Source organism: Dreissena polymorpha, chromosome 3 (genome assembly GCF_020536995.1).
Source record: "Dreissena polymorpha isolate Duluth1 chromosome 3, UMN_Dpol_1.0, whole genome shotgun sequence".
Lineage (NCBI taxonomy): Eukaryota > Metazoa > Mollusca > Bivalvia > Myida > Dreissenidae > Dreissena > Dreissena polymorpha.
In genome coordinates, this window is record NC_068357.1 from 21,736,169 (window position 1) to 21,745,012 (window position 8,844).

An 8,844-nucleotide genomic window follows, 5' to 3' on the forward strand; every position below is an offset into this window, starting at 1 on the left:
AAAAATGTAAAAATTCGCCAAAAATGAAATGACGTTAAACACTTACATATTGTATCTTAATCCTATGTTAAATGTGTGCTTTATATATTTAATAAATTGATATTTTACAATAAAATAATCATCATCATATGTAATTATAATCTACCTTAACTTATTATCATAAATTAAATAGGGTAAACTTATTTAATGACTCTTATTATTTCAATCCATATCTATGTATAATATTCAAATGATATTTGATTAAATAATCATATATACTTGCTATTCTATATATCATATACACATTATGGACAAGATAAATTGCATAAAGTACTATTATTTTTACATCCATTTATGTTGATGATTAATATCAAATGTTTTTCACATATATTTTTTACAAGATAGTTTCCCGTAGCAGGACATCAAGTTGATTTTTTGTATTTAGTCCATTTGGTGATTGCGTTTGAAACTTCTTTATAAATTCCAATTCTTTAATAAGTCTGTAATAATGGGAACTGTCTCTTATTTGTGTTAACACTGATACACCCATATCCTGCACTCTGTGGCCTGCACCATTGAAATGTTCTGAGATTGGTTTCTCTCTTCGTAGTCGCACGTCAGCCTCGTGTTCTTTGGCACGTTCCTTTAATGATCTGCTCGTCTCTCCGACGTATACCATCTTTTGGCATTTAATACAAAATATACCGTAAACCAAGTTATAAATGTTACAGTTCTGTTTTATTGCTTCGTTTGGAATGTCACTTTTTGGGTTGTTATGAAAACCTCTTGTCAACATTTTACAGACTATACAATTAGTCTTACACGATTGTGGTATTAGTTGAAAACGTTTGTTTATTTCTTTGTTTGTTTTTCCATGAACTAAAATGTCACCGATATTCCTATCTCGTCTGTATGCAACTATTGGTACGTCTGGGAATATATTTTTCATTCTGTCTGATTTATATAGTTTGTCTGTATGTTTTCGAATTATTGAGTGGATATTTGGAAGGTTGTTTGAATAAGTTATAGCTAGTGGTACTCTCTTGTTGGCTGTTTTATTTGTTTCTTTCTTCTTAAGTAAGTCTTTCCTATTTAAATTATCAACTCGGGATAGCTCATGGTTTACAAATTTATTTGGATATCCTCTTTTTTGTAGATTCTGTTTTAGTTCTTTTTTACGATGTCTGTATTTGTTTTCGTCAGAACATATTCTTTTTAAACGTATTCCTAATCCATAGGGTATTGCTTTCTTCACATTTGTTGGATGGTCTGAGTCATATTGGACATATTGATGTTTATCGGTTGGCTTTGAGTATAAATCAGTTGTTATTTTATTATCTTCTAGTTGAATTTTTGTGTCTAAGAAATCTATCTGTGCTGTGTTCCATCTTAATTCTACTTTGATGTTTTCATGTATTTTGTTAGCATAGTCGAAAAATTTCATGAGTTCGTCAATTCCATGTGTCCATAGTCCAAACCCATCATCTATGAAACGTTTATAGAATATTGGTTGTTTATTGTATTCAGATAATTGTTCATCCCATTTTCTCATGTAACAACAGGCATAATTTCTCCCAAGTTTCGATCCAATAGCTACTCCCTCTTTTTGTCTGTATTCTTGTCCACAAAATTCGATCACATTATTTTCTAAAACAGTTTCAATCATTTCAATCACCGCTTCAGTGTTGATGGTCTTAGTACAGCGTTCATTTAAAGCTTGTTTGCACGCCTCTAGGCCCTCTTTCTTTGGAATCGATGGGTATAACTTGACAACATCAAAACAGTATAAGATAATTCCTTCTGGTAATGGTGTAGTTATTTCCCTCTCTATAGCGTTTAAAAATGCTGTGGTGTCTCTTATATAGCTTGGTGTTTCTATAACATAGGTTTCTAGCTCCTTTTCTGCTACCTCTGCCATTCTTTCAGTACTTGTTCCAATGCCATTTACGATTGTTCTATACGGGTTGCCTTTTTTATGTATTTTTGGATTTCCTTTAAGTTTCCCTCTTGATGGATATTTTGGTATCAAGTATTGTTGTAATTTCTTTGAGATAATGCCGTTTTTAAATAGTTTATTTGCTAGTTGCTTCACCTTTGTGTTTGCATTGTCAAGTCCATTCCCATTAGTTTTTTCATATGATGTGCTGTCATTAAGTTCATTCCGGAGTTTTTCTACATATTCATTTGCGTCTGTTATCACTATTCCAGAACCTTTGTCTGCAGGCCTTATTATTATACTGGAATCATTTAGTAACGTGTGCAATGCTTGTTTTTCTTGTCTTGTGATATTTGACTCTCCAAATATCACAAGACAAGAAAAACAAGCATTGCACACGTTACTAAATGATTCCAGTATAATAATAAGGCCTGCAGACAAAGGTTCTGGAATAGTGATAACAGACGCAAATGAATATGTAGAAAAACTCCGGAATGAACTTAATGACAGCACATCATATGAAAAAACTAATGGGAATGGACTTGACAATGCAAACACAAAGGTGAAGCAACTAGCAAATAAACTATTTAAAAACGGCATTATCTCAAAGAAATTACAACAATACTTGATACCAAAATATCCATCAAGAGGGAAACTTAAAGGAAATCCAAAAATACATAAAAAAGGCAACCCGTATAGAACAATCGTAAATGGCATTGGAACAAGTACTGAAAGAATGGCAGAGGTAGCAGAAAAGGAGCTAGAAACCTATGTTATAGAAACACCAAGCTATATAAGAGACACCACAGCATTTTTAAACGCTATAGAGAGGGAAATAACTACACCATTACCAGAAGGAATTATCTTATACTGTTTTGATGTTGTCAAGTTATACCCATCGATTCCAAAGAAAGAGGGCCTAGAGGCGTGCAAACAAGCTTTAAATGAACGCTGTACTAAGACCATCAACACTGAAGCGGTGATTGAAATGATTGAAACTGTTTTAGAAAATAATGTGATCGAATTTTGTGGACAAGAATACAGACAAAAAGAGGGAGTAGCTATTGGATCGAAACTTGGGAGAAATTATGCCTGTTGTTACATGAGAAAATGGGATGAACAATTATCTGAATACAATAAACAACCAATATTCTATAAACGTTTCATAGATGATGGGTTTGGACTATGGACACATGGAATTGACGAACTCATGAAATTTTTCGACTATGCTAACAAAATACATGAAAACATCAAAGTAGAATTAAGATGGAACACAGCACAGATAGATTTCTTAGACACAAAAATTCAACTAGAAGATAATAAAATAACAACTGATTTATACTCAAAGCCAACCGATAAACATCAATATGTCCAATATGACTCAGACCATCCAACAAATGTGAAGAAAGCAATACCCTATGGATTAGGAATACGTTTAAAAAGAATATGTTCTGACGAAAACAAATACAGACATCGTAAAAAAGAACTAAAACAGAATCTACAAAAAAGAGGATATCCAAATAAATTTGTAAACCATGAGCTATCCCGAGTTGATAATTTAAATAGGAAAGACTTACTTAAGTAGAAAGAAACAAATAAAACAGCCAACAAGAGAGTACCACTAGCTATAACTTATTCAAACAACCTTCCAAATATCCACTCAATAATTCGAAAACATACAGACAAACTATATAAATCAGACAGAATGAAAAATATATTCCCAGACGTACCAATAGTTGCATACAGACGAGATAGGAATATCGGTGACATTTTAGTTCATGGAAAAACAAACAAAGAAATAAACAAACGTTTTCAACTAATACCACAATCGTGTAAGACTAATTGTATAGTCTGTAAAATGTTGACAAGAGGTTTTCATAACAACCCAAAAAGTGACATTCCAAACGAAGCAATAAAACAGAACTGTAACATTTATAACTTGGTTTACGGTATATTTTGTATTAAATGCCAAAAGATGGTATACGTCGGAGAGACGAGCAGATCATTAAAGGAACGTGCCAAAGAACACGAGGCTGACGTGCGACTACGAAGAGAGAAACCAATCTCAGAACATTTCAATGGTGCAGGCCACAGAGTGCAGGATATGGGTGTATCAGTGTTAACACAAATAAGAGACAGTTCCCATTATTACAGACTTATTAAAGAATTGGAATTTATAAAGAAGTTTCAAACGCAATCACCAAATGGACTAAATACAAAAAATCAACTTGATGTCCTGCTACGGGAAACTATCTTGTAAAAAATATATGTGAAAAACATTTGATATTAATCATCAACATAAATGGATGTAAAAATAATAGTACTTTATGCAATTTATCTTGTCCATAATGTGTATATGATATATAGAATAGCAAGTATATATGATTATTTAATCAAATATCATTTGAATATTATACATAGATATGGATTGAAATAATAAGAGTCATTAAATAAGTTTACCCTATTTAATTTATGATAATAAGTTAAGGTAGATTATAATTACATATGATGATGATTATTTTATTGTAAAATATCAATTTATTAAATATATAAAGCACACATTTAACATAGGATTAAGATACAATATGTAAGTGTTTAACGTCATTTCATTTTTGGCGAATTTTTACATTTTTTTGGCGCCATTTTATATAACGCCATTTATGACGTCATCATGTACAACGTCATTTGACGTTTAAAAACATTTTTCTTTGTTATTTAAATTGTGCAGTCAAAAGACGTAAAAATGTAGTTAACATATAATTTCCAATGTTTTGATAAAGGCATTATGCCGAAACGTCAATTAAAGGAGTATAATCAGAGAGTTATAATTTTTTAATATCCCTTCGGATAATTCAACTGAGCTGATATAATAATGTTTATATATTTAACCTAAAAATGCAAAAATAGAAATTAATAATACATTTCTGTTTACCAAATCCATCACTTAGCCATTAAAATACTTTGCGTACGGAAGTAATTTCTCACTTTAACAGTTTTCTTAATAATATGAGCCTTGTTCTGAGAAAACTGGGTTTATTGCATGTGCGTAAAGTGTCATCCCAGATTAGCCTGTGCAGTCCGCACAGGCTAATCAGGGACGACACTTACCGCCTAAACTTGATTTTCGGTAAGGAGGGACTTCCTTGAAACTAAAAATACCATAAAAGCGGAAAGTGTCGTCCCTGATTAGCCTGTGCGGACTGCACAGGCTAATCTGGGATGACATTTTACCCACAAGCTTTCTCAGAACGCGACTCATATGTTTTATCAGCTACAAACAAACGTTTCATCAAAAATGAGTATAACTAAGCAACCGAAAGTAAAATTCAGAGTGTCTTTTCGTTAACGACAAAGTTAAAGAAGGACGGTTAAGTGACAACAATTGTACACCCTTAAGATGCGTGGGATATTTTTCATGAAAAAAAATGTACCAATACACGTTTTTGTTGCACACAAGCCGTAATGCTTTGGTCGCCAAGAAACGGCCCATGCCAAGCCGAGGGTGTTTTAAACCGGTTAAATGACTAACCTTTACTCATACTTTGACAAAAAATATTTAAAAAAATGCATAGATCTTGAATAATTAAAAGGCATGGTTATAATTCTTCAAACAATTCTTATTGCGTATGTTGCTTTTACATCATGTAAAGATAGTTTAATATCATTTTACATAAATGTCAAAGGCATTTAGTTTTAGAACAGAAAGGGGCATAATTCTGCTCAATTGTATGTCAAAGTGGTAAACTTTTCATCGGATCTCCCACTATTATAACAATTAAATGGCGATGTTTCAAAATACATGTAAAAACATAAATATTGAGTTGCTCCATGGAAACCATTAAAAAGCGTCACTCCAACGACGGGAAAAGGGCAGAAAAAATGTAATATTGGATGATTTAACATGCTTAAAGGGAATAGATTTATGTAACCAAAAGCATTTGAACGTTTGTAACGTTTGGTCAAATTGATTGAATAATAATTAAGAATTGAATAGCATTTTTCTGCATTTCATCGGTGTATGAACTGTCGGGAAAAGTACGCCTAATTTGCATAAACGCCGACAGTTCATACACCGATGAAATACAGAAAAATGCTATTCAATTCTTATAATTACAACACAAAATGATCTTAAAGCTGAAATTCTATCGTGGTAAGTGTCATAAAAGTCCTTTTCAATCTAGCGTATGAATCTATTTTCAGTTTCGGTTTCATCTCCGTCAAATGGGTATACCGTTGAAGTTCGCGCCAAAAATATCACGTCATTTCGCTATTCACCAATAAAAAACAACGCTATTAAACATAACGTCATTTTGGCATATTCATGTTTAAATTTGCATACGAAGTGGGTACATCGGAAAATGAAAATCTGGTCACGTGAACAAATTATTCAATCAGAATGCAGCATGCATATGAAAGTGACAGAAGTTGTAATTATCATTATTTAAACTGTCAGACTTACTTCAAAGGTATGGCGAAGAAAATTCAGACAGTAAAGAGACAGTGAATTGATAGATTTATCATATCAAATTTATAAGAATCATTGCCGTAAAAATGAAATACGCCTGTTTTTGTAAAATGAACACGGTTTGCAAACGGTCCGCGTTGGAGTGTTGATTGCATGGTAAAACGCAGGAATTCATTGACGTTGCGCTGACGTGATGATTACATGTCGCGCTTTTGCTGTATTTTAAAACGTTTACGTAAAGTATCGTAATTTGTCTATTTTGCAACGTTAAAGTGAAAATATACAGTATCTTATGTTGCTAACTATATAGTTATTTCAGATTTCTTCACCTTGCCTACGGTTGTTTTGTTTCGCTTGTTATATTTTCTTGTAGGTGTTTGTCTTGTAATATTGATATCACGCACGGACATACTTTGCATTCTATCTATTACTTTTCTATACTTAAAATTACTAGTAGTATTAAAATCAGAAATAAATATAATAATTATTTGTACAGACGAGCCTTATCTCACTGCGTATATGAAGTTTCAAATGATTGTATTTTTATGTCCCCCACCACTATAGTGGGGGACATATTGTTTTTGCCCTGTCTGTTGGTTGGTTTGTTGGTTGGTTTGTGTGTTTGTTTGTGCAAACGTTAACATTTGCAATAACTTTTGCAATATTGAAGATAGCAACTTCATATTTGGCATGCATGTGTATCTCATAGAGCTGCACATTTTGAGTGGTGAAAGGTCAAGGTCATCCTTCAAGGTCAAAGGTCAAATATATGGGTCAAAATCGCTAATTTAATGTACACTTTTGCAGTATTGAAGATAGCAGCTTGATATTTGGCATGCATGTGTATCTCATGGAGCTGCACATTGTGAGTGGTGAAAGGTCAAGGTCATCATTCAAGGTCAAAGATATGGGGACATAGTGCTTCACAAACACAAAGCTTGTTGTAAATAAATTATTGCTGATCATGTGATAAATAAACCGCTTTTTATTAGAAGTCTATCGTATACATGTTCTAAGTACACAATACCTATGGCGGTACATATTTTTCACCATTACAGAGTAATTAATCAGATTTGAAAAGATAGATAAATGAAAGAACATACTGAAACTTGTTATATTTTAAACTTATGTTGAATTCTTTTTTTTCGATTTCGCAGCAGTTTAACATATATTTACACAGATGTTTTAAGTAATAATTTAATTAACTTCTTTCGTATTTATTTACCGAATGAACAAATACAACAAGAGGGCCTGAAAGGCCCAAAGTCGCTCACCTGAGATAACAAGATATTATTGGGACAAATCTTCTGACCTAGTTTCTTGAAGATCGGAAAATAAATGTGGCCTTTAGAGTGTTAACAAGGTATTACTATAGCCATATAAGGAAAGCTGCCCCGCCCCCTGGCGGCCATGTTTTTCAACCAACCGGCATCATTTTCGAACTCGTCCAAGATATTATCGGGACAATTCTTCTGACCAAGTTTTATGACGATCAAACAATAAATGTGGCCTCTAGAGTGTTCACAAAATTTTACTATAGCCATATAAGGAAAAATGCCCCGCCCCTTGGCAGCCATGTTTTTCAAGCAAACGTAACCATTTTCGAACTCATCCAAGATATCATTGAGAGCAATCTTCTGACCAAGTTTCATGAAGATCGGAAATTAAATGTGGCCTCTAGAGTGTTAACAAGGTTTTACTATAGCCATATAAGGAAAATGCCCCGCCCCCTGGCCGCCAAGTTTTTCAACCAACCGGCATCATTTTCGAAATCTTCCAAGATATTATTGGAATGAATCTTCTGACCAAGTTTTATGAAGATCAAACAATAAATGTGGCCTCTAGAGTGTTCACAAGATTTTACTATAGCCATATATAGCCATATAAGGAAAAATGCCCCGCCGCTTGGAAGCCATGTTTTTCAAGCAAACGTAACCATTTTCAAACTCATCCAAGATATCATTGAGACCAATCTTCTGACCAAATTTCATGAAGATCGGACAATAAATGTGGCCTCTGGAGTGTTCACAAGGCAAATGTTGACGGCGCACGACGCACGACGGACAAAAGGCGATCACAGAAGCTCACCATTAGCATGTTGTGCTCAGGTGAGCTAAAAACACATGAAATCCTTTCTCAATATATCTGAAATCGCAACGAAGAAAATATCTGTAATATCTACCAATAGTCATTCTATTTGACCACTCTAGCCCGAATGCAGGAAGTTGCGCTCAGACCCGGATTACCAATTAGGTAGAGTGGGCGACTGCCTATGGGCCCCGCCACTTTTAGGGGCCCCATGAGACCGTGACGAAATCTTTTTTGTACTTACTTAGCCTAATCTAATGACTTGGAGTAGAATTCAACTCGGTGCTATTTCACTCTGGAAAATTCCCCTGATAAATGCCCCCAAAAGGCAGTACAAATACTTTGTTCTTTAGTGTTTAAATAATTCAATTGCTGA